Source organism: Heterocephalus glaber, unplaced genomic scaffold (genome assembly GCF_053883595.1).
Source record: "Heterocephalus glaber isolate CG9 unplaced genomic scaffold, H.glaber_assembly_v1.0 deba00001472, whole genome shotgun sequence".
In the NCBI taxonomy this organism is placed as follows: domain Eukaryota; kingdom Metazoa; phylum Chordata; class Mammalia; order Rodentia; family Bathyergidae; genus Heterocephalus; species Heterocephalus glaber.
Genome location: NW_028258315.1, coordinates 88,372,838 through 88,400,561, shown reverse-complemented (window position 1 = coordinate 88,400,561; position 27,724 = coordinate 88,372,838). Strand labels below are relative to the sequence as shown.

The 27,724-nt window shown below is 38.1% G+C and overlaps 1 protein-coding gene and 2 pseudogenes across 30 annotated transcripts in view; 2 read left to right on the top strand and 1 right to left on the bottom strand.

Moving 5' to 3' along the window:
* Window positions 1-27,724, bottom strand: part of Erc2 (ELKS/RAB6-interacting/CAST family member 2) — a 1,049,338-nt gene that overhangs the window by 851,138 nt on the left and 170,476 nt on the right. The gene's annotated exons all lie outside the window — the stretch shown is intronic.
* LOC101710173 (large ribosomal subunit protein eL21 pseudogene) lies at window positions 20,086-20,592 on the top strand (annotated as a pseudogene).
* On the top strand, window positions 21,036-22,932 carry LOC101710535 (phosphoribosyl pyrophosphate synthase-associated protein 1-like; annotated as a pseudogene).

Below are 27,724 nucleotides of genomic sequence, written 5' to 3'. Positions count from 1 at the left end.
TCTACAAGTAAATGATAATACCAGTACAACATAAAGGAATCTATGGGACACAATGAAAGCAGTTCTACATGGGAAATTCATAGCAGTTAATCCCCATATTAGAAAAACAGAGAGAACTCACTTAAATAACCTAATGCAGAACCTCAAGCTCCTACAAAAAGAAGATCATAACAAACCCAAAGCTCGGACAAGAGAGGAAATTATAAAGATTAGAGCAGAAATCAATGCAATGGAGACTAAGAGAATGATACAAAAAATTAATGAATCAAAGAGTTGCTTTTTCGAAACAATAAATAAAATAGATAAACCCTTAGCCAACCTTATCAAAAAAAGGAAAGAAAAGGCTCAAATCCATGCAATTAGGAATGAAAAGGGTAAAATTACAAGGGACCCAGCAGAAATCCAGAGGATCATCAATACCTACTTCCAGAACCTATACGCCAATAAGATGGAAAAAACAGAAGAAATGAACAGATTCCTAGATACATACAAATTGCCAAAGTTAAATGAAGAAGATATAAAACTTCTAAACACCTCAATTACAATGAGTGAAATTGAAAATAAAAAATTTACCAACAAAGAAAAGCCCAGGTCCTGATGGCTTCACAGCTGAACTCTACAAGACATTTCAAGAAGAACTATCGCCATTACCCTTTAAATTTATCAAGGAAATTGAAAGAGAAGCAAAGCTTCCAAATTCATTCCTGGAAACAATTATTACTTTGATTCCAAAACCACCAAAAGACACAACCCAAAAAAGAAAGCTACAGGGCAATCTCCCTAATGAATGTTGATGCAAAAATCCGCAACAAGATACTGGTAAATAGAATACAAGGGGTCATCAAGAAGATCATACACCCTGACCAAGTCAGATTTATCCCAGGGATGCAAGGATGGTTCTACATTTGTAAATCAATAAACATAATACACTATATTAACAGATTCCAGGACAAAAACTATATGATTATCTCAATAGATGCAGAAAGGGCATTCAACAAAATCCAACATCTATTTATGATAAAAACCCTACAGAAAATTGGAATAAAGTCTTTATCTCAACTTAATCAAGGCTATCTATGAAAAACCAACAGCTAACATCATACTAAATGGTCAAAAACTGAAAACTCTCAGGATAAAATCAGGAACAAGATGAGGATGCCTATCACCACTCCTGTTTAATACTGTTCTTGATACATTAGCCACAGCAATTAGAAAAGAGAAAGAAATAAAAGGAATAAAAATAGGACAGGAAGAAGTTAAATTGTCATTATTTGCTGATGATATGATACTTTACATTGAAGACCCAAAATACTCTGCCAAAAGACTTCTAGACTTAATAGACAGATTTAGTAGAGTAGTTGGATATAAGGTCAACACTCAAAAAACAATAGCCTTTTTATATACAAATAATAGGCTCACTGAGAGAGAAATTAGGGAAACAATTCCTTTTACAATAGCATACAAAAAAATGAAATATCTAAGAGTCAATCTAAGAAAGGAAGCAAAAGACCTCTCTACACTAAAAACTATAGCACTTTGAGAATGGAGATTGAGCAAGATACAAGAAAATGGAAAGACATCCCTTGTTCCTGGATAGGAAGAACCAATATAGTGAAAATGGCCATACTTCCAAAACTATTATATAGGTTCAATGCAATCCTGATTGAAATTTCAACAATATATTTCACAGAACCAGAGAAAACAATCCAAAAATTCATTTGGAACCAGAACAGACATAGAATAGCAAAAGAAATTTTAGGCAACGGAGATATGGCTGGGGTATTACAATCCCCAACTTGAAACTACACTACAAAGCTACTGTGATAAAAACAGCATGATATTGGCAAAAAACAGACCTGAGGATCAATGGAATACATTAGAAGATCAAGGCCAGGGATTTAGCTCAGTGGTTTCGCCACCTGCTGCTCAAGTGCAAGGACCTGAGTTCGATTCCTGGTACCAAAAAAAAAAAAGATCCAGAAACAACTACAGATATGCTGAGCCACCTCATCTTTGACAAAGGAGCCAACCATCCTCACTGGAGGAAAGATACCCTATTTAATAAATGGTGTTGGAAAAAGTGGATTTCAATCTGCCAAAGATTAAAACTTGACCCATGCCTATCACCATGCACTAAACTAAGATCGAAGCGGATTAAAGATTTAAATATTAGGACAGAAACACTAAATTTGCTGGAAGATAAGTTAGGTAGAACTCTTGAAGATATTGGTAGAGGTAAAGATTTTATGAATAAAACCTCAGTGGCACGGGAACTTCCACAAAGAATCAACAACAGGGGTCTTACCTTATTAAAAAGCTTTTGCACTGCAAGAGAAACCACCAACAGAGCTAAGAGACAACCTACAATGTGAGAAAAAAATTTCAGCAACTGTACCTTAGAGAAAGGACTACTATCTAGAATATATAAAGAACTGAAAAAAATCAGATCCCCCAAATTCAAAGACCCAATTCAAAAGTGGGCATCTGAAATGAACAGACATTTCTCAGACAAAGAAGTAGAAATAGCAAATAAATACATGAAAAAATGTTCAATATCACTGGTCATTTGAGAGATGCAAATGAAAACAACACTGAGATTCCACCTCACCCCAGAAAGAATGGCTGCTATTAAGAAATCATCTAATAACAAATGCTGGCGGGGGTGTGGGGAGAAAGGAACCCTTCTCCATTGATGGTGGGAGTGCAGACTGGTGCAACCACTGTGGAAATCAGTATGGAGAGACCTCAAAGAACTAGAACTAGAGGTCCCATTTGACCCAGCTATTCCCCTACTGGGTATCTTCCCCAAAGAATTAAAAAAATCGTACCACAGTGATATATGTGCACCTATGTTTACAGCAGCACAGTTCGTAATAGCAAAAGCTTGGAAACAGCCCAAGTGACCATCAACTAGAGACTAGATAAAGAAGACGTGGTTTTTTTAATAAAATGGAGTACTACTCAGCCATAAAGAAAGAGAAACTACAGACATTTATAGCTAAATGGATGCATATTGAGGCCATCCTCTTAAGTGAAATAAAGAGGACACATGTGTAGATACCGAATAGTTTCTCTAGTGTTTGAAACTGAAAGTGTAATTAAGGATACACATGGATGAAATTGCCTAATAACATATTTCTTGGATTGTGTTTCCATCCCAGGTCACATGACTGTATCGAAATTTAAATTAGCGAGAAGTTTGGTTTATGTGGAGTCTGCTCACTGGAGTGTTTTTTCCGGATCATTATTTGTTCAATGTTGGTTTTGGGGACGTTTCTGAAACAAATCACATCCTCTGGTGTCTTGCTGGTGCTTGAGATGCTTCTTTAAGTTATATGGAAAAATGTTTAAGTGCTTTTCAGTTCTGTTTTGATTGAGTTCTACTGTATTCGAATATTATTGTAGTTTTTTTCCCCTTGCATTGTTCTTCTTTGAGTGGTTTTAATTTTTTGTATGCGTGTGTTTGATAATGAAAGTTGTTAAATTTTTTTAAAAAAAGGATTTTCCTTTTTCCTTCTTTTTTCTTCTTGGCTGATTTATTGGAGTTTTGAGATTTTTTCTTTTTCCATTTATCTTTTCTTTTTCTTTTTTTCCCCCTTCTTCACTGGATTATTGAGGCTTGGTAAATTTTTCTTTTCATTTTTTCCTTTCTCTTCATTTTCATTTCCCTTTTTCTTTTTTCTTTCTCTTTTTTCTCTTTAATTTTTTCTTATCTTGTTTTTATTCTCCATATTTTTCTCTTTTCTCTCTTTTTTCCTTTATCTGCTTTTTGCTAAATTTGGTCTTTTCTGTTACCTTTACCTAAGTCTATAAATATATTTCTACCCCTTAATCAGATTCCTTGTCTCACTTTTCTCTCTGCCTTCTGTTCTCCCATTGTTTAATTTTTCTTCTTTTATTCCCCCATTCCCATCCCCTTATGTCTTTAGTAATATAACCAATAAGATTTATTAGTCTTTTGTTAACTCTGTTATTGCTGTTGAAATAATTTCCTTTTTATTTTATGAAAAAATAAACAAAATTGCATAACAAAAGAAAATAACAGTAGTTAATACATTTATCATTATCTTCAAAGTAGGTACTCAGAATACAAGACATAAACCAAAAAGATCCTTACAAAAACAGAAACAAACAGATAATAATACAAAACTTTCTTTTCAATGAACTAAGATAAATGAAACAAATTAACCTATATGTATTGAATTCCTTTCTATTGTTAATGGAAGTATAGTTGTTGCATTTAGCAGCTATTTGCTATATGTCAATATCTGATTTGTCATAGTGCTTATACTATAATTATAGATCTCTTTTCTATGGTTACTGGTGGTATATTAGTGGTTTTGTGATATGTCATTATCCAGTTTGTCTTATAAGATATTATTGTTGCTGATTTATTTGCTATTGCAAGTAACAGAGGTGATCAGATCTTGGGACAGAGGCAAAGAACTATACTTAGCCATCCCCAGAGTGCATCACTGAGAAGCAGACACTAACTAAAGAGATCTCCACACTGGCAACAAAGTCTTTCACTGTAAGTGCCCACAAACCTAGGCATGGAAAACAAAAACAAGAAACATGAGAAGGCAACAAAATGGCTCCCAAAACTCCTAACTTCCCCAAAGCCAATTCAGGGGTTACTGAGGGGGGAAAAAGCAAAACTCACACAATCAAATTATTAAAAAAGATAACTAAAGAGGTTAAAAAACAGATCAATAAGGTGCTCAGTGGGCTAACAGAAGATAAAATTAAGCAAAAAGTGGATATAATAACTTGCTCAGAGAACTTACAGAAGACGCTAATAAGAAGCTAACTAAGCTAAACAAAATGATACAAAACATGAATGGTGAGTTTAGCCAAGAATCAGAGTCCATGAAAAGGTTCCAAACAGAAAGCCAGCAGAATAAAAATTATACTGAAAGTATGGGTAGCAGAGGCAATCAATGAAAGGACAAAGTGTCAGAATTATAAGACAGGGAAACTGACAAATGCCAACTGCTCAGAGATACCTCAAAAACAAAAGAATGTAAAATATGGATCCAATGGCTGCTAGATGATACAAAGGAGACTAACCAAGGATTAATTGGAATTAGTGAAAAATTGGAAGACAGCACAGGTGGCATGAAAAATATGCTTACAGAGAAGCTGAGCTGGTCCCAGCACCCAGAAGAAAGCTCCCCCGCTGCCATCCCATGCTTCTAGGGCAGAGAAGCTGAGCCAGTCCTAGCACCCAGAAGGAAGCTCCCCCACCGCCATCCCACGCTCCTAGGGCAGAGAAAGTGAGCCACGTGGATGCCAGAATCACACCCTCTCCCCGTGGAAATGAGAAGACATGTAAACAAGCCTCAAAAACAGACTTCCAGATCACCTACAGCAACCCCAAAGGAAAACGAGATGGAACAATCTGATACTCAACCACCTGGACTCTCTGAACTGGCAACAAAAGAGGATCTGGGAAAAATGAAATCAGAAATAATTACTCAGATAACAGCAAAGATTGTGCTCATAGTGTAAGACATGATTAATAAATCTAGAGAGGACACAGATTAAAAAAATAGAGGATCTGAGGAACATGATGGAATCCCAACACAGGAAACAAATGGAATCCATGAAACAGATGTAAACAGATTTCCAGAAGGTTAAAAACTCCAGCGAATGTCTGTGCAGCAGAATGAACCAATGTGAGGATAGAATTTCAGATATAGAAGATAAGACTGCAATTAGTGACCAAGAAAAGAAAGACTGCTTTAAAATTATAAGGGACCACAAGAAATCAATCCAGTAGCTGCTAGACGATCCAAAGAAGAATAACATAAGACTGATTGGAGTCAATGAAGAAACAGGAGAGCGTGCAGATGACATAAAAAAAAATGTCCACAGAAGTGATGGCAGAAAACTTCCCAAGGAGGGGAAAAGAACTTGACATAGAGATAAGTGAGACATATAGGACTCCAAATAGCCTTGATCAAAAAAGAATCTACATATAGGCATATAATTGTTAAGATTCCAGAATCCCAACAGAAGAACAAAGTTCTACAAGCAGTTAGAGAAAAGAAACAAATCACATACAAAGGAAAGCCCATCAGAATCACAGCAGACTTCTCAATGCAAACCCTCAAGGCAAGAAGAGCTTGGAGTGATGTATTTCAAGCCCTAAAGGAAAAGAGCCTCCAACCCAGATTGATGTACCCTGAAAAACTATCTTTCAAAATTGATGGAGAAATAAGATACTTTCATGATAAAGAGCACCTCAGGAACTTCATGAATACCAATCCGGCACTCCAAAAAATTTTAGACAATACCCTAGGAAAAGACAATGAGGATCACAACCCCAGGAAACCCAGCAGAATGAATCCATTGGGCGTGACAAATTAAACGCAAAGAGGGAGAATCCAACAAAAACAAAAAATCATGACAAGGCTTTTAAAACTTTTAACTTCATCTTCCTAATGAGTGTATAATTCAATCTTATTAATGTACTGATTAGTATTTTTCTGATTCTAGAGTTGCACACCTTTCCTTGTGCTATACTGGCTATTTATCATCTTATATCTACTTTTTAATTGTGTTGTCTATTAATGAGCTGTAAGAGTTCTTTATACATTCTGGTCATAGGTTATATGCATTGTAAATATGGTCTGTTTAAGGACTACTTTTCATTTTCATGATGTCATTTAAAGTTCTAAATTTTGATGGAATCTCATTTATCAATTTTTTTCTTTTATACATCATGTCTTTTGTATACCATGTAGTTCTTGCCTACCCTAAATTCATAAACATTTTCCCTTCTAATTTCTTCTTAAAGTTTTATACTTTTAGGCTTTCTTATTTAGGTTCATAGATCCCTTCAAGTTATTTTCATGTATGGAAATAAAGGGTTGAGCTTAATTTTTTATATATGGATACCAGGTGTTCTAGTGCCGTTTGCTGAAGACACTATCTCTTCCTCGGCTCTTGAATCAAGTTTATATTCCATAAAATGCTAATGTTAAATAACCTTTCAAAACTCAGTGGACCATATATGTGTGGTTCTATTTCTAGATTCTCTGTTTTATTCAAATGATCTATACGTCTTTCCTCATACCAACACTGCCTTGATTACTGTAGCTTTAGAAGAAGTCTTAAAATTAGGTACTAAACATCTTCCAACACTGTTTTTTTTTAACTTTTCTAGGGCCTTTGTACTCCTACATAACTTTTAAATTTCAATATCCAATTCTTCATTCATAGTATTTATACACAGACCTGAATTTTTATATATATACCTTGTGTTTTCTAATCCTGCTAAATTCAAGTACAAGTTCTAGGGGCTCCTAGAGATTTCTTAGTATTTTCTCTGTAGATGATCATTTCATCTACATATAAAGATTTTGCTTCTACCTTGCCAATCCTATCCTACTTGTGTCATTTTATTGCCAGACTATTTTGGTGGGGACTAGGTTTCAAAGTTTAATGGACAGATAAAGAGTAAGCATATCTGCCCTTGTTCCCCACCTTTAGGAGAAAGCACTGTATCTTCTCCATTCATATAAGGTGTTCTCACTGGTAGTATGGAGTACATGTCTTTAATCTGTTGAGAAGGTTCTGTTCTACTTCTGGTCTCCTGATAGATTTTACCATGAACAGCTGTAGAATTTAGTACAATACTTTTTCTCCAACTAGTGTCAGGATCATATGGCTTTTGCCTTTCCTCTGTTTAAATGATGACTTTTGGGGGTGGATCTTCCAATGCTGAACCAACACTGCCATCCCTATAACAAAACCACTTTCTACATACTGCCAGATCTGACTTCTAATAGTTTGTTTTGTTCAACAAATTTCTATCTATGTTCATACTTTTTTCTTCTATTATCTTTATCCAGTTTTAGGATTAGCACAATGTTGAGTTCCTAAAATGAGGGGAGAAGTGTTCCTTCTTTTTTCTGCTTTAATTGTTTGATATAATTTATCAGTTAAAATGTTTATGAGCCTGCTGTTGTCATATAGGTAGGTTTTCAAGCTAGGAATATACCTTCTTTAATAGGTGCTATTCAAATTTTATATTTCCTCCAGAGTTAGTTTCATTAATTTGTCTTCCAAGGTACTTCTTACAAGTTGTCAAATTTATTTCAAAAAAGATTTTTGTAATATGCTTTTTATATCCTTTTAAATTCTGTAAAATCTGTGGTAATGTCTCCCAGATCTTGATATTTTAATTTTAAAAATGTATAATTAATATTGTGTAATAGGAAGAAAAGGTCTAAAGGAGCAGGGGAAGTGGGAGGGGTAGGGGAAAGGAAAAAAGGGAAAAGAAAACATATGAGAAAAGGAAAAAAATGGAAACAAAGTCTTTGCAATTAGGGAAGGGTGGAGGGGGTGAAGGGAGGGCAAGGGAAGGGGGAAAAAATAAGAACCAAGAGACTCATGTAATGGTACAAGATCCCAATGATGAATGTAACTGTATTTTATACCTAAAATGTACCAATAAACTTAATGGGAAAAAAAAAGAAAAAAATGCTTATAGAAATAATAACAAAACTCTTGAAATACAGGGAAAGAATTAAACATGGAAATAAGTGAGGCATACAGAACAACAAATAACCACAATCAAAGGAGAACCTCTCTATGACATATTATAGTAAAAATCACGTAAGTCTAACACAGTGACAGAATCTTAAAAACTATTAGAGAAAGCAATGAATCATTTATAAAGGTAAACTCATTAGAACTACACCAGACTTCTCAACACAAACCTTAAATTCCAGGAGAGCTTGGAGTGAAGTGTTTCAAGCCCTCAGAGAAAACAACTTCAAGCCAAGACTTATATAACCTGCAAAACTATCTGTCAAAATTTATAATGAGGTATTTCTATGACAAAGAGCACCTCAAGAAATTTATGACCAGAAGCCAGCACTACAATAAATACTCAGGAATATCCTACAGAGAGAGACAATGAAGACAACAATGCCAATAAGTCAAAAAGAATGAATGCACCAGGAAGGGTGAGGAGCTAAGCAGAAAGGGAGGGGGGTCAGCAATGGGAAAATAAGTCAGTACTTTTCCGTGATAATTCTCAGTGTGAATGGTCTCAAATCCTCAATCAAAAGACACAGATTGGTAAATGGATCAAGAAACAAAATCCAACAATATTTTATACACAAGAATTACATTTAATCCAAAAAATTCACAGATTTAAAAATCAAAGGATGGGAGGACACAAGATGATGAAACATTGAGTGCCAGCAGCTCGGCTTCTCCAAGACAAAATGTCTGTAGTCTACAGCACATGGCTCAGGGAGGAACCAAAGTGAGAGGAGAGCATAAAGGAACCATGAGGGAACTGACATAGAAAAAGAAAATAGGATTAAGCAACAGAAGAGGTAACCCATACCACAGAGGAGAAACCTTGGCACCACAGACAGTGGCTAGCTGGCTACCACCAGAAGGCACAGTGAAACTAATAATGTCTCTGCTCACAGAGAACAGCATCAGGACTAGGAGAATCTTATGTAGTTGGAGACAGTGGGAAGAATGCAAGACTGTCATTCTCCAGTGGCCCTCCAGAAACAACAATTGGTGAATGTCTATAGTATAAGCACCCCAGGACACAGTCCCCCAGAGCGGGCACTGGTGGGGATGCCATTGTGGGTAAAGGATGTGTGTTTGAACCTCAGTTCCACAGCAGTGCCCTGGTGGCAGCTTCACACTACCAAATTCCCAGAGTGGATGAGGGAAGGACTGTCACAGGAGACTGCTGGCAGTTGGAGAGCAAGCTGGGGAGAGTCACACTGAGAGGCAGGAACTGGTGATCACAGGCTCAGTTCCTGCAATCTGACAACAGTTTCTGCCTAAATTGCACAGGATTGGAGGCTTACATTGGCACAGTGTTCCCACTGCTAAAGGGAGATCCAAAATAAGGTCACTGTAACAGATTAGTCTTTACTGCTGTAGTTGAACTGACTGCATAGTAACAATCCTGATTCAGTGGACAATTTAGTGCCAGTGAACTTGTCTGCTGAATCCATTATCATACCCAGGGAGAGGAATAGCAAGAGTTCCTAACTCAAGAATTCAGACCAGGTCAAACTCTCCAAAAATGCCTTCAACTTGACAGAAGGAGGTCCGGAGTCTGAGTTAAGATGAGTTTATGCAGTGGAAGGATCAAAGAAGCAATTGGGATGTGAGCACTCAGACTGTGAGAAAGAAGGTACTCAGGAATCACATATGCAAAGTCTCATTTGAACATCTAATCTGTGTTCCCATGGGATATGTTATGGGTTTAAGTTTTTGCATGTTTCTTGAGTTATTTAGTAACATCGAGTTATGTTCTTTTATGATCATGTGTATATTAGATTCTTACTCTTGTATATTTGTTCTTTCATGTGTCTAGCTTCTCTCCCTCATCTTAGCTCTTCATCTAGTTTCTTCACCTTATACCCCCAAAACAATATTATTAACATGTATCTGTATCCTTTTTCCAAACACATAAACTCCACCTCCCAAGTTTTTAAAATTATTATATTTAGCTGTGTCAGTAAATCCTTTCTTCATTAGAATAATTGCTCAATCCTCACCATCGTGAGCTTTTGGCTCTTCCATATCTTACCTAGCTTACTGTCCTTCTTATCAGCAAGTTCTGATGACCACACAGCTTTCCTCAATCACAAAGTTAACCCTCACTCCCCCATATCTCACCCCTACCCCCACAAAATATCCTCTGAAAATTCTCAATACTAAAAAAAAAAAATTCTCAATACAAAACCTTCAACTCATCAGGATCCACATCAATCTTTTCTTCTCATCCATGTCCAGTCTCCCTTTCAAACCCTTTCAAACCTCCCCCTATAATAGTGCCTACCACTATTCATCCAAACATGGCCCCATCCTCCCCACCCCACCTACCTCACTGCAGGGCACTGACAAATAATAAACTGCAATAGTGTGCATGCAAAACAGACAAAGGGAGGAAGAGTAACTGCAAAAACTATCATATAGAAGGGTTGTAAGACTTAATCTGTGGATGTTGTTATAAACAGAAGCAATCCTTTCAGCAAACATAGGGACAGAGTCCAACTTACTTAAAGAAAATAACAGAAGGAGTGATGACTACCACTGGACATAGAAAGCTGAAAATTATTCATGGGAAGGCAATATCCTGCTGTAAAGCTCCATATCAACCACAAACTATCCTCACTTCTCTACTTCTCTAGCTCCCAACCTGTAAAAGCTCTCCCTCTCCTGAAAAAAGAATAAAAAAGAGGGGGACACATACAATTTAAATATATATATTTATATTATACATTATATATATATTTATATTATACATAATATATATATGAGAAAATAGTAACAGATACAAGTAGAAGAATGGGGAAACAAGGAAATAGAAGATCTTTAAACTCCCACCAACTCCCCCAAGGCAGAGTAAGGGAGCAGAAAATAAATACTAGCTAGTAGAAATCTATGAAAAGTTCATAGAAGGGATGAAGAAACTAGATGAGTTCAAAGAGGAAATGAAGCAAATGTTTACATCACTTACACTCAATATGGCCATGCAGTGACCATATTTTCAGGAAAATTGAGCTATGACCAAACTAACCAAAATAGGTTAAAATTTGAACAACAGAATCAACAATATGGAATCCTAAAAAAACATGTCAGACAGAAATACCTGAAATAAAAAGTAATATAGAAGTGATAACACTGCAGAAATGACCAATATGAGTGCAGACTAGGAGGCTTCCAGGCCAAAGTACCACTGCTCCCAGCACAAAGGAGGAGGCTTCTGGGTTGACCTGCCACCGCTCCCAGTGCAGAATAGGAGGCTTCCAGACCAAAGTATCACCACTCCCAGCATAGAGGAGATGAGCTGCGCGGGAGGCACCCCCCACCCCCACCCATCGAAATGAGAAGACACATAAGCGAGCCTCAAAACCAGACATCCAGATCACCTAAATCAACCCCAAAGGGAAACGAGATGGAATACTCTGACACTGTACCACCTGAGCTCCCTGAACTAGCAACAAGAGAGGATGTGGAAAAAATGAAATCAGAAATAATTTCTCAGATAACAGCAGAGATTGTGCCCATAGTGCAAGACATGATTAATAAATCTAGAGAGGACACGGATAAAAAAAACAGAGGAGCTGAGAATATGATGGAATCCCAACATAGGAAACAAATGGAATCCATAAAACGGATGCGAATAGATTTCCAGGAGATTAAAAACTCCATTGAAAGTCTATGCAACAGAATGAGGCAATGTGAGGACAGAATTTCAGATATAGAAGATAAGACTGCAATTAGTGACCAAGAAAAGAAAACCTGCTTTAGAATTATAAGGGACCACAAGAAATCAATCCAGCAGCTGCTAGACGATGCAAAGAAAAATAACTTAAGACTGACTGGAGTCACTGAAGAAACAGGAGACAGTACAGATGACATAAAAACTGTTCACAGAAGTGATGGCAGAAAACTTCCCAAGGAGGGGAAAAGATTTTGACATACAGATAAATGAGGCATATGAGACTCTAACTAGCCTTAATCAAAAAAAATCTACACATAGGCATGTAATTGTTAAGATTCCAGAAACTCAACAGAAGAACAAAGTTCTACAAGCAGTTAGAGAAAAGAAACAAATCACATACAAAGGAAAGCCCATCAGAATCACAGCAGACTTATCAATGCAAACCCTCAAGACAAGAAGAACTTGGAGTGACATATTCCAACCCCTAAAAGAAAACAGCCTCCAACCCAGACTGATGTACCCTGAAAAACTATCTTTCAAAAGTGATGGAGAAATAAGATACTTTCATGACAAAGAGCACCTTAGGACCTTCGTGAATACCAAACCAGCACTCCAAAGAATTTTGTACAATATCCTAGAAACCACAAGGAGGATCACAACCCCAGGAAACACAGCAGAATGAATCTGTCACATGAGACAAGAAATTAAATGCAAAGGGGGAGAATCCAACAAAAAGAAAAAATCATGGCAATGATAAGTCAATACGTATCAGTTATAACCATCAATGTTAATGGTCTCAATTCACCAATCAAAAGAAATAGACTGGCAGAATGGGTCAAGAAACAAGATCCAATAATATGCTGCATACAAGAAACACACAATTCAAAAAGATACTCACAGACTGAAAGTTAAAGGGTAGAAAACAATACTCCATGTGACAGGAACCCGAAAAAAAGCAGGAGTAGCTATCCTCTTTGCAGATCAAGTGGATTTCAAACCAACACTGATTAAGAGAGACAAAGAAGGACATTACATCCTTGTAATGGGAACAATCCAAGAGGAAGAGATGACAATCCTAAATATATATGAACCAAACACTAGTGCACCCAACTATATAAAACAAATACTAACGGACATGAAAAATCAAATAAGCACTAATACCATAGTAGTGGGGGACCTCAATATCCACTGTCACAAATAGATAGATCAACTAGACAAAAAAAAAAGCAACAAAATACTAGAACTCAATCAACTCTTGAACAAATAAACTTAACAGATGTTTACAGAGTGTTCCACCCCACACAAATCACAATACACATTCTTTTCAGCTGCACATGGGTCGTTCTCCAAAATAGACCACATACTCGCTCATAGAACATATTTAGGTAAGTGCAAAGGAATTGAAGTTATCCCCTGTATATTGTCAAACAACAGTGTGATAAAACAAAGGAAACCACAAGAATTTCATAAACACATGGAAATTGAACAACATACTTATGAATAATCAATGGGTCACAGAGGAAATTAAAGAAGAAATCAGATAGTTCCTTTAACTCAATGACAATGACAACAGAACATATTGGAATCTATGGGACACAATGAAAGTAGTCTTACGAGGGAAATTCATAGCAGTGACTACTCATATTAGGAAAACAGAACAAGCCCAATTAAACAAGATGATGCTACACCTCAAGCTTCTAGAAAAAGAAGAGCAGGACAAACCCAAAGCTCATACAAGGGAGGAAATTATAAAGATTAGAGCAGAAATCAATGCAATGGAGACTAAGGGAATGATACAAAAAAATCAATGATGCCAACAGTTTGTTCTTCGAAAGAATAAACAAAATTGACAAACCCTTAGCCAACCTTATCAGAAAAAGGAAAGAAAAGGCCCAAATCCATGCAATTAGGAATGAAAACAATGAAATTACAATGGACCCAGCAGAAATCCAGAGGATCATTAATACCTACAACAAAAAACTATACACCAATAAAATGGAAAACACAGAAGAAATGGAAAGATTCCTAGGTATGTATGAATTACCAAAGTTGAACAAAGAAGACCTAAAAATTCTAAACAACCTAATATCAATCAATGAAATTGAAAATGTAATTAAAAACTTACCACCTAAGAAAAGCCCAGGTCCCCTAAAAATTCTAAACAACCCAATATCAATCAATGAAATTGAAAATGTAATTAAAAACTTACCACCTAAGAAAAGCCCAGGTCCTAATGGCTTCACTGCTGAATACTACAAGACATTTAGAGAGTAACTCCTCCCACTACTGTTTAAACTCTTCAATGAAATTGAAAGGGAAGTAATACTCCCAAATTCATTCATGGAAGCAAGCATCACCTTGATCCCCAAAGGAGAGAAAGACCCAACTGAAAAAGAGAACTATAGGTCAATCTCACTAATGAACATAGATTCAAAAATCCTTACTAAGATACTGGCAAATAGAATGCAGAAGATCATCAAGAAGATCACACACCCTGATCAAGCGGCATTCATCCCAGGGATGCAGGGATGGTTCAATGTACACAAATCAATATAATACACTATATCAATAGAGCCAAGGATAAAAACCATATGATCATCTCAATAGAAGCAGAAAAAGCATTTGACAAAATCCAACACACATTTATGATAAAACCCTACAAAAACTGGAATAGATGCTCTCTACCTCAATCTGATAAGAGCCATCTATGAAAAACCAACAGTCAATATCATACTAAGTGGTCAAAAACTGAAACCTTTCACACTAAAATCAGAAACAAGACAAGGATGTCCACTATCACCACTCCTGTTCAATATAGTTTTGGAAACATTAGTCATGGAAATTAGACAAGATAAAGAAATAAAAGGAATAAAGATAGGAAACAAAGACATCAAATTGTCATTATTTGCAGATGACATGATACCCTATATAGAAGACCCCAACAACTCCACCAAGTCTTCTAGACTTAATAACCAAATTCAGTAAAGTAGCTGGATACAAGGTCAACACACAAAAATCAATAGCTTTCCTCTACATGAACAACAGACTCATTGAGACAGAAATAGGACAAACAATTCCTTTCACAACACCATCCAAAAAACTGAAATACCTAGGAATCAACCTAACAAAATAAATCAAAGACCTCTTCTCTGAAAACTATAGCACTATGAAAAGAGATTGAAGACGATATAAGAAAATGGAAAGACATACCCTACTCCTGAGTAGGAAAGATCAACATAGTGAAAATGGCCATACTTCCAAAACTACTATATAGATTCAAGGCAATCCCAACTGAAATCCCTGCAGCATACTTCATGGACCTTGAGAAAACAATCCAAAAATTCATTTGGAACAAGAAGAGACCCAGAATAGCAAAAGCAATTCTAGGTAACAGAGACATGGCAGGGGGTATTATAACCCTCAACTTGAAACTATACTACAAAGCTACTGTGATAAAAACAGCATGGTACTGGCAAAGAAACAGACCTGAGGACCAGTGGAACAGATTAGAAGATGCAGAAACAACTCCAGACACACTCAGCCATCTCATCTTTGACAAAGGAGCCAAATACCCTCACTGGAGGAAAGATAGCCTCTTTAATAAATGGTGCTGGAAAAATTGGGTTCAACTTGTCAAAGACTAAAACTAGACCTATATCTCTCACCATGCACTCAACTAAAATCTAAGTGGATTAAAGATGCAAATATTAAAACAGGAACGCTACACTGGCTGGAAGAGTGTTTAGGAAGAACTCTTGAAGACACTGGTGTAGGAAAAGATTTTATGAACAAAACCTCAGTTGCCCATGAACTAGCACAAAAAATCAACAAGTGGGATCTCTTCTTACTAAAAAGCTTCTGCACAGCAAGAGAAACCAACAAGAATGTGAAGAGACAACCCACAATGTGGGAAAAAATTTTCACCAGCTGTCCCTCAGACACAGGTCTACTATCTAGAATCTATAAAGAACTTAACAAAATCAGACCTCCCAAATTTAAAGATCCAATCCAAAAATGAGCATCTGAAATGAACAGATATTTCTCACACAAAGAAGTAGAAACAGTAAATAAACATATGAAAAAATGTTCAATGTCACTGGTCATTCGAGAGCTGCAAATGAAAGCAACGCTGTGATTCCACCCACCCCAGTAAGAATGGCTGCTATCATGAAATCAACCAATAACAAATGCTGGTGGGGCTGTGAGGAAAGAGGAACCCTGCTCCACTGCTGGTGGGAGTGTAGACTGGTGCAACCACTGTGGAAATCAGTATGGAGATACCTCAAAGAACTAGGACTGGAAGTCCCATTTCACCCAGCTATTCTCCTGCTGGTTATCTTCTCCATAGAATTAAAAGAGTCATACCACAGTGATATATGCACACCCATGTTCATAGCAGCACAATTTGTAATAGCTAAAACTTAGAAACAGCCCAAATGCCCATCAACTGGAGACTAGATAAAGAAAATGTGGGAGTTTTTTATAAAATGGAGTATTACTCAGCCGTAAAAAATGAGAAATTAGAGACATTTATAGCTAAAGGGATGCATATTGAGGCGATACTCTTAAGTGAAATAAATAGGGCAAACATGTAAATACCAAATAGTTTCTCTAATGTGAGAAACTGAAAGTGTAAATAAGGACTAAAAGGTGTAATAGATAATGTGAAATAGGAAGAAAAGGGGCAAAGGGGAAGGGGAAGTGGGAGGGGTAGGGGAATGGAAAGAAGGGAATGGAATCAATATGAGATAATGAAAAAAATGGAAACAAAGTCTTTGTAAATAGGGAGGGATGGAAGGGTTGAAGGGAGGGCAGGGGAAGGGGGAAAAAATAAGAGCCAAGAAAGATTATGTAAAGGTGCAAATTTCCAATGATGAATGTCATCGTATTGTATACCTAAAATGTACCAATAAAATAAAAAAAAGAATTGACCAATATGAAGACAAAGTGTCTGAAATTAAGGACAAAATAGTGAATTGTCTTAAAGAGCTCAAAGAAACCAAAAAGAAAATAAGAGAACAAGAGAAGACTATACAGCACCCAGCAGCTATTAGGTGACAAAAAGAAGACCAATATAAAGCTAATGAGTTAGAGAAAAAACTAAAAGACTGCACAGATGGGTTCACTAACATGCCTACAGAACTCATGAAAGAAAATTTCCCAAATATATGAAAAGACTTTAAAATACAAATAAGCACCGCTTATAGAACACCAAACAATGATAATCACAAGAGAAGTTCACCAAGGCATATCTTCATTAAATTAACAGATACTCAGCAAAATAAACCCAGAATTTTAAAGGCATCCAGAGAAAAACAAAAAGTCACATATATAGGTGAATCAATTACAAACACAGCAGACTCCTCAGCACAAACGCTGAAGGCCAGAAAAGCTTGAAGTGAAGTATTTCAAGCCCTAAAGGCAAATAACTTCCAACCCACATTAACTTAGAAAAGCTATCCTACAAAATAGATGGAAAAATAAGGTACTTTCATGAAAAGGATCAGCTCAGAATATATATGAGTACTAAATCAACTCCAGAGAAAATACTCAAGAAGATTCTGAACAGAAACAACCAATTGAACACATCTAAAAACACAGAGGAAATTAGTGATATCAATGGATAAAAAGCAATGAAAAATATCAGAAAAACAAATGATATACCAGCAGATAAAGAGGCAAGGATAATAAATAACCAACACATCTCAGTAATATCTCTCAATGTTAACAGTCTCAACTTGCCAATCAAAAGACACAGACTGGTAGACTGGATCAAAAAGCAGAATCCAAAACCTGTTACATTCAAGAAATTCATCTGATACAAAAAGATATACATAGATTAAAAACTAAAGGATGGAAAAAACATTGCATGCACCAGTACTCCAAAAACAAGCAAGGGTAGCAATTCTAATATCAGACATGATAAACTTCAAGTTAAAACCAATTTAGAAGAGATGTAGAAGGTCACTACATACTAGCTAATGGAACAAGCCAACAAGAAGAGATAACATTGATAAACATATATGCACTGAACACAGGTGCACCTATCTTCATAAAAACAACAACTGCTCAAATTAAAAGATCAAATAAGCATTAACACAATCATGGTAGGGGATGTTAACACTCCACTTTCACAAAGAGATAGATCAATTGAACAAAAAAAAAATAAAGAAATATCAGAGCTTAACTATAACCTTGAACATATGAATTTAATGGACATATACAGAGTATTCCACCCCTCTACAACAAGATATACATTATTATCAGCAGCACATGGTACTTTTTCCAAAAGAGACCACATACTAGTCCACAAAGCCTGCTTAGATAAATATAGAAGAACTGAAATCATCCCATGCATATTATCAAAACACTGTGAAATGAAAATAGTCAAGATGTAGAAACAATCTAAATACCTATCAGTGGATGAATGGACAGGAAAATGAGATATACACCTACAATGGGGGTATACAATGGAATCTTATATATACAATAAAATATTATTCAGCCATAAAAGAGAAGAAAATCCTGCCATATGCTACAACAGAAATGAACCTTGAGGACATTATACTAAATGAAATAAACCAATCACAGAATGACAAATACTCCACTACTTGATTCCACTTATATGAGGTATCTGAAATAGTCAAATTCATAGTGATTTCTAGGGGATAAGGAGAAGGGTAAATAGGAAGTTGCTATGCAAAGGTTATACAGTTACAATTATGAAAGATGAGTAAGTCCTATGGATCTGCTGTACAACACTATGCCTATAGTTAACAATACTGTATGGCACACTCAATATTTTATTAAGATGATTGATCACCTATTAAATTTTCTATCACAGTACAAGTATTACTTTAAAATGATACCTGCCCTACCTCCCAAAAGCACCACAAAAATGCTCTGTGGAACAGTCCCGTAACTCAGAACACACAGAAATTCAACAACAGACTGAAAGTTCTAAGAAAAAAATTGTTTTCAACCTAGAACTTACACCCAGTTAATCTATCATTTAAGAAAGGAGATAAAATAAAACTACCTTCACACTAAAGCAGAGTTTACCACTAACACACTCCTAAAATAGAAGTATTCTTTCACTGACTCATGAGAGCCAAATGTTAGTTTTCAGGAATTTTGTGAGTCATTGACAACATGTTGATACCTTAAAATCAGCCATGGTGGGAGTATTTACACAATGGAAATTAGAGAACACCAAAAATCATGAGGAACCAGCTACTAATTACTATTACACCATTGACCTGAAGGAATTTCTAAAATATCTATTTCAAGAAAAACAATCTAGAAAAAAGAATTGATATGAAGGAAAGATGAGCAAATAAATCCAATAAATGTTGTAATTCTAAATAAGCACTGATTATATAAAACAATAATGGTGATGGTAATTAATTTGAGGGGATTGGCAGTGTATCAGTCAGGTAACCACCTTATGCTGTGGTAACAAAAAGCCCCAAAACTCTCTCTATTTATGTGTCATTGGTGGTAAATATCCTTCAGGGGTTAGCTAGAGGACCCTCCAAAGAACACAGCCCAATCACAGCATTATCTCAAATACTTCTCTGATATTGCCACAGATCATACGGTGAACTTATCACTGGGTCTTTAAACTTTTTCACACTTTATTGGCCAAGCAAGTCAGAAGCAGTGAGGAAAGGAAAGCAAAATCCTTCCATGTCCCCAGGGATGTACAAAAATAAAAATTTGTAGGACAGAAAGCAAGCAGTCAATACTAAAATGTCCCAATTCCTCATATTTTTAAAAAAAGATTTTTAAAAAGGTTACCTTTAGGCCTTAGGTGTGCATGCTAAACTTTTAAGAATAATATTCAACACCTTTCGGCCAGAACTGCCATCTTCCAGTAATTTGCCAAAATGACAAACACAAAGGGAAAGAGGAGGGGAACCCGGTATATGTTCTCTAGGCCTTTTAGAAAACATGGGGTTGTTCCTTTGGCCACATACATGCGAATCTACAAAAAGGGTGATATTGTAGACATCAAGGGAATGGGTACTGTTCAGAAAGGAATGCCACACAAATGTTACCATGGCAAAACTGGAAGAGTCTACAATGTTACCCAGCATGCTGTTGGCATTGTTGTAAACAAGCAAGTTAAGGGCAAGATACTTACCAGGAGGATTAATGTGCGTATTGAGCATATTAAACACTCAAAGCGTCAAGATAGCTTCCTGAAACGGGTCAAGGAAAATGATCAGAAAAAGGAAGCCAAAGAGAAAGGTACCTGGGTTCAACTGAAACGCCTGCCTGCCCCACCCAGAGAAGCACACTTTGTGAGAACCAATGGGAAGGGGACTGAGTTGTTGGAACCTATTCCCTAAGAACTCATGGCATAAGCTGGGGATGTAGCTCTGCCACGCAGCACCTAATTAGCAGCTGAATGCCCTAATCCCTACTTCAAAATAAAAAATCATCCTGTGTTGTAAGGATGGTTTCCTTAATTGAACAGGTGTGTGGTGCCTTTACCTCAGAGAAACAAATAATTGGAGCAGATTCTCATTATACCCAGTTAACTGTGTCAGGTCTTTACTCTTCAGTGTTTTTCTTGCTGAAAGATGTGAGGTATTGTGCAGATGTGTACTCAAATGGCCAAATATTTATGAAACATTTATATTGGCTTGAAGATCCTCTAAATCACCTTGGGGACAAGATGTATCAAAATAAATGGAAGTCAGTATATGCCATTTCAGTTAAATAAATTGTTTAAAAGCAAAAAAAAAAATAATAATATTCAACAAACTAGAGTCGGGCTCTGAGGTGGTTGAGGTGTGTGTCACGCTGTGGACGGAGCCTAGGGACTTCGTGGTTCTGGGATGCGAAGGGCTGGGTTCTCGCGCCCCTTATCTCCTTGCGTGTGTTTCCCAGTGTCTCTCCTAGCCTAACACCTGGCATCACGGTCACCTCGTTCAGAGTTGCTCCCAGGTTCGGCTCCGGGCGGGCGACTGTCACCGCGCTTCGGGCTGGACGATGCCCAAGAAGCTGCTCCTGCTGCCCCCGCTGACCCCATGCTCGGCCTTCCGGGCCCCACCAGCCCATCCCGTGGCCCTGCCAGCCATGAACGCCACTCTCACTGGCTACTGCATCTTCTCGGCCAACTCCATGGCCGCCTGCAACAGAGCTGGCCAAGCGCATCACCGAGCATCTTGGTGCTGAATTGGGGAAATCTGTTGTATACCAAGAGACCAATGGAGAAACAAGAGTTGAAATAAAAGAAACTGTTTGTGGCCAAGATATTTTCATTATACAGACAATACCCCGAGATGTGAATACAGCTGTGATGGAGCTACTGATCATGGCTTATGCACTGAAGACTTCTTGTGCCAGGAACATCATTGGAGTCATCCCCTATTTCCCCTATAGCAAGCAAAGCAAGATGAGAAGGAGGGGGCCGGGGATTTAGCTCAGTGGTTCCAGTGCCTGCTTCACAAGCGCAAGGTCCCGAATTCGATCCCCGGTACCAAAAAAAAAAAAAGATGAGAAGGAGGGGCTCCATTGTGTGCAAGCTCCTGGCATCCATGCTGGCAAAAGCAGGTTTAACTCACATTATCACTATGGATCTTCACCAAAAGGAAATACAAGGCTTTTTCAGCTTCCCCGTGGACAACCTTAGGGCCTCACCTTTCCTGCTTCAGTACATCCAGGAAGAAATTCCAAATTACAGAAATGCAGTCATTGTAGCTAAGTCTCCTGATGCTGCAAAAAGGGCTCAGTCATATGCTGAGAGGCTGTGTTTGGGTTTGGCTGTGATCCATGGAGAAGCTCAGTGCACAGAGCTGGACATGTAAGATGGGAGTCATTCTCCCCCAATGGTCAAAAACACCACTGTGCACCCGGGCCTGGAGTTGCCACTGATGATGGCCAAAGAGAAGCCACTGATAACCATGGTTGGAGATGTGGGAGGACTCATCGCAATCATAGTGGATGATATTATTGACGATGTTGAGAGTTTTGTTGCTGTTGCAGAGATCCTGAAAGAGAGAGGTGCTGACAAGATCTATGTTATGGCTACTCACAGCATCCTGTCTGTGGAGGCCCCCTGTCTGATCGAGGAGTCCTCCACTGATGAGGTGGTAGTGATGAATACTGTTCCTCATGAGATCCAGAAGCTGCAGTGTCCCAAGATAAAGACTGTGGATAACAGTTTGATTCTTTCTGAAGCAATCCAGAGAATCCACAATGAAGAGTTCATGGCTTATCTTTTCCGAAACATTACAGTGGATGACTAAGTTGCTTTCACCCTAGCACTCTGAAGGAAAACGTGTACAAAGCAGTGCCGTCAGCCTCACACACAGCATTTCTTTGCAGGGAAGGACAGGAAGTAGTGTGAAGCTAGAGAGTCTTGCCAAGATTGGTGGGGAGAGGGCATTCAGGTAGTAAAGAAGACCAAGCTAGTGATAAACATCATGGCCTTAAATGTCCACCATCGCCAACCCTGTTCCTTCTGCAAAAGTTACAGACACATTCCTCAAAACTGTTATATCGGAGAGGAGTTAAAAGCAGATAGTGTTAGCTCTGCGATATTCATTCATTCAGTTCAGCTCCAGAGAATGCAGATGTGATATTGAACTTGGTCGAGGAGCTGAAAGACCCTGACACTGTTTCTATCCAGTTGTCCTCTCCCTAGTCAAGCTCATATAAGTCTTTTGTAGAGAATCCTATTTTTCTTCCAGAAACTACCATGCCTACTGCCATGGAACAGCAAAGAGTTTGTGTTCTTGTTCCTCTCGGGGTTCACACTGCAGCCCATCCCTGGGTGTCTGTATCACTCTGAAGTTGCAAATAAAAGAATTTGTTGTCAAAAAAAATATTCAACAAACTAGAGAACAGAATTGTAGCTTTCAAGTCTATAGAGGAGAACAAAAACTGCAAATAATTAAAAAGGAGGAAAAGCATAGAAAGCACAAAATACTACAGTAGAAATAAATCCAAAAATAACAGTAATTACAATAGATGTAAATAAAATAAACTTACTACCTAAAAAGGCAAAAACCATGTTTGCATTTTTTAATGCTGCTGTGATTTGTTACAAAAAACATACATAATACTTTAGAATACAGAAAAGTTGAAAGTAAAGAGATGGATTCAGTCAGCAAGCATGGAATTGCACAGGCACACAAGTCATAAAATGTTAGGTAAATCCTCAGGTCAATACTTAACCCTAAGGAGTGAAATTTTCCTCATCTGTAAAAGGAACTAACAACCACACTTTACCATGTTCATAAGATTAGATGAACCACATATAAAGTGCTTCAGACAGGTCCTGGTTCCTAGCAGTGTCCTGCCAAATAACACCTATCACAGTACAATTAGCCCTACCTGCCTACTCTCTGTGGAGTAGAGTGTTTGCAAGGAAAGCTGCAAACACTTCTGCCATCATTATCCAAGTCCCCCTCTGCAATGTGACTGTGCCAGCAATCCCACCAGGAAATCCAGTTTATTTCTCCATTCCTTGAATCTGAGCAGACTTTGAGCTGGCTTTAACAGAATTCAGAGGTGATGTTTGTAGTTCCAAGCCTATGTAGGCCTCAAGAGACCTTGCCACTTCCACATTCACACTCCTGAGACTTCTAGCCAAGAAACAATTATGCAGATAAAATAATCTTCTTATCTGAAAGAACTAAAACACTAAACAGTACTGTATAAACAATGATTACAAGAACAGTGATTCTTGGGCTGGGAATTTAGCTCAGTGATTCCACCGCCTGCCTCACAAGCACAAGGACCCAAGTTCGAGCCCTGGTACCAAAAAAATAAAGAACAATGATTCTTGTTGGGAATCAGATGACGTGGGCATTATCCCTGCTTTCACCTACTGCCTGGTAACAAAGTGCAGACAGCACCACAAGGACCAGGCAAAAACCTTTAACTTCCCTGATTTGAGGAGATGAAGCTGCGAGTCTACAAAGAGGAAGTCCGCTAGAGTTCACAGCACAGAGACACACTTCCCCCTGCAGTATTCAGCTACTAATTCATCCACATGTGGGAAGAAACTGCCTGAGTCCAGGAAAAGAACTCCCCAAATGAGAGAGAAAACAAGGAATAGCTCACACTTTATGCTCACAGAACATAGCATCATAGTAAGAAGAAACCTAAGCCACCCTCTGAGGCTGAGATCCTGAGTAGGGAGGCCCAACCAAAAATCAGCAACAACTACCAGACATGGGATAAGGCCACCTTAAACCTAACAGCCCCTGTCAAATCACCAGATGATTGCAGCCTCATAAAAAATCTAGAGGAAATGAGAACTGCCAACTGAGCCAGCCAAGCGCAGCCCAAACCAATGACCCTCAGAACCATAACCAAACAAAACAGCTGTTGTTTTAAGCCACCAACTTTTGGTGCAGTAGATAAAATTGTTTAAAAAATGATACCAATCCAGAAGGCAAGCAAGAAATCTCCAGTAAATGATCTATCGCTGCCATCTATCAGTGTAAAGCAATATGTAAAGGCAGCCAGCCCCCATTGCAACAAGGGGCTTAGTAACCATCTGCTTTACTACAGGAAGTAGTCTGCTTTACTGCAGGAAACCATTGTGGAAAAACATGTTTTGAGTTATAGAATCCTAACATATCAGGGTTCACATTACACCTCCACTGTGAAGCAGTACCAAGATTCTGTTGATGGAAATACCACAACTTCCCCTTGTTTCCATGAAACATTGAGGACAGCCCTGGTCTGGTACCTGTGATGGTGTATTCTGTGGGCCTCCTGTCCTCAGCAGCACCCTGTCCATCCCAGGTACAGCTAAGCACTTCACCCTTTATGTGCGGTGAGTCACTAAGCACAGTTCCTGTCCCTAAACAATAACTATGCTGGCAGTGGCATGCTGGGCTATTTTAATTCTAGAGAAAGGAGTCAGAAAACAGAGCAGGATTACATGACTAAAGAAGCATCTCTGTGGTATTGGTGACAAAGGAAGCTGGCTTTCATTTATGAGGACCCCATGCTTCCCTATGACTCACTGTACCCTAGTGGAAAGAAATACCAAATGCAGTCTAAAAAGTCAACAGACCACAATACATTTAAAAACTCTAATGAGCCTTCAGACATCTCCTGAATCAGGCTACTTAAAAATGGGCATCTCTCTGCTGCACTTGGTTACTGTATAAACCAACAAATCATGAGTCCATGCTGAACTGAAAAACCCAGTAAAGCCACAGGAACAAAACATAATTGAACCTGTAGGAAGGTTAAAATTAAAATCACTCTCAGCCCTGGCTACTTCTGAGACCTCATTTCCCATGGCTCTCACCTTCATTCACCCCAGGCTCCCTGCTATTCCTACAGCCTGCCAGGTACACTCCTACCTCAGGGCTCTTCCCTTTGCCCTTGCCTCTCCATGGACTGTTCCTCACCTAGAAGTTAAATGGGTTCCTCTTTATTCAGTTCTTTGCTCAAATGTCACTTTCCAAGGAGGTCTTTCTGGATCAGTCCATTGAAATTAGACCCCCCTATACACACCCTGTCATTCTCTAGTCCCTTTCTCTGCTATTTTTCCTCATGTAACACAGTAGTAGAAGACATTATGATCTATCTTTAATTATGTGTCTATCTTTCAAATGTAATGTGGGCTCCATGTGGGCAGAGATTTGACTATTTGTTTAAAACTGTACATCTAGAAAGGCCCTATGAGAGCAGCAATCTTAGATCCTCACAGTTACAGCTCCAATGAACTATCTCAAGCTACCTAACTAACTATATTGTAACAAACTGATCAAACTAGAACAAATAAAAGAAATAGCATTCTTGTCCAACAGAACTCTCTCTGGAGCTTTTCTCCAGAGCTATCTATAAATTGTTCATTAATCTTAACATGTAGGAGTGAAAGCTGAGATACGTCCAGATTCTACATTTGTCTCTTTACACCACCGCTGTCCTTTTCAAGGTCACCAGTTTCTGCTGCTCTTGGCCATTGTTGGCCAGAGGAAAATCTCCTGCTGCCCTGAAGTCAGACTTTTAAAAATGAGTTTCCCTCAGTAGAGCTGGTGATATGTCAGTGACTCATTTCTCTTTATAGCAGAGCCCTCTTGTTCCTAAACAGCAGAGATAAGGGCTATGTCAGGCCCTGGTTAGGCACCTGCTCTACCACTCCTCTACTTCTTTGCTCTATGAACTTTCCTCACTTTAAAGGAATCCCAGCTCCATCAGGGGGGCTACAGGTGTCTAGATTTCACTTCTCTTAAGATCTCAATTTCTTTTACATAGATGTTCTATCATCCCTAATTGGGAGGCCAAAGAGCATCCAAACAGGGTGCTGCTGCCCAATTCTACCTGCTGATCCTTTCAATTCACTCCTAGCTAAAATATTCCCTCAAAAGACCACTGAAAGGTACTGAAGCCTTATTGTCTTATCAGTGAAATATGCTGCCCTTTGTGCATGTACCATTCATACTGCCATCCATATAGCCCAAACCCCCTCCAGATTAGAGAGAACCACAGAAACCCCAACCAGAATGACCTCATTCCAGTCTGCACATGACAAAATGAGCCATGTATGACTAAGGAGGATTCCTTTGTAGGATTTACTCTTCTCAAAGCACATATGACTTATTTCAGAAGGCCGATTTCACTGAAGGCTGATTTGAACAATGTCAGGCAGGAAGCTATGATCATGAAAAGATTAACATGACCTACTCTTTATCTTCAAGGCACTTGTAAGTCAATGAGAAAGTAACAGAACTACATACATATTTACATGACCAGACAGGTGTTTGCACATACCATGCCTGAGGCATAAAGTATCACAGTAAATTAAGTCAAGGGTACAAAAGAAGAAAGAGGGTTCCACAGAGAAAATGTAACTTTGGTTAATGTTTGAAGGTCCTACTCACACTTCTAGTCTCATCTTGAATGTGCCCTCCTTCAGTAGGCTTCCATGATCTCACAGGCTGGGTTCAGGTCCTGACTGTAAAACCCCACACCACCCTGTATTCCTTCCATTTTCCTCCCAGATTCATCTTCCATGTTTTTCAATCAGATACAAACTCCATAAAATCAAGAATCTCATCTTCAGTAGTGACCAGAATGTTCTGTATGCTACATACAGTAAAGAAGTGCATTCAGTGTGCATGTCTGTGTATTAAGTGAAACAGCTGAAAATGAGTAATACCCACACCCACACCAAAGGACAGTGTAAACGAGAATTTTTAAAATAGTCTTTGCAGATGCACAGAAGTGAAAAAGGAGCAGAAAAGAGAATTAGTTAAAGGTAACATAACTATCTCTAACTAATACCCACCAAACTCCATATATAGAATCCCTCATTTAATGCTCCAAACACTGCAAGAAGAAGGTATTTTAATTATCATACTATTATTCCTGTTTTACAGACAAGGAAACTGGGGTAGACAGATGTCAAGTAAGCACTCAGTCATACACTGAAGAGTAAGAGCCAGATTGGAACCCAGAAAATCCATCGTCAGACTTTTCATCACCACCTGACAGTAGATTGGAGGACAATAAGTAGGA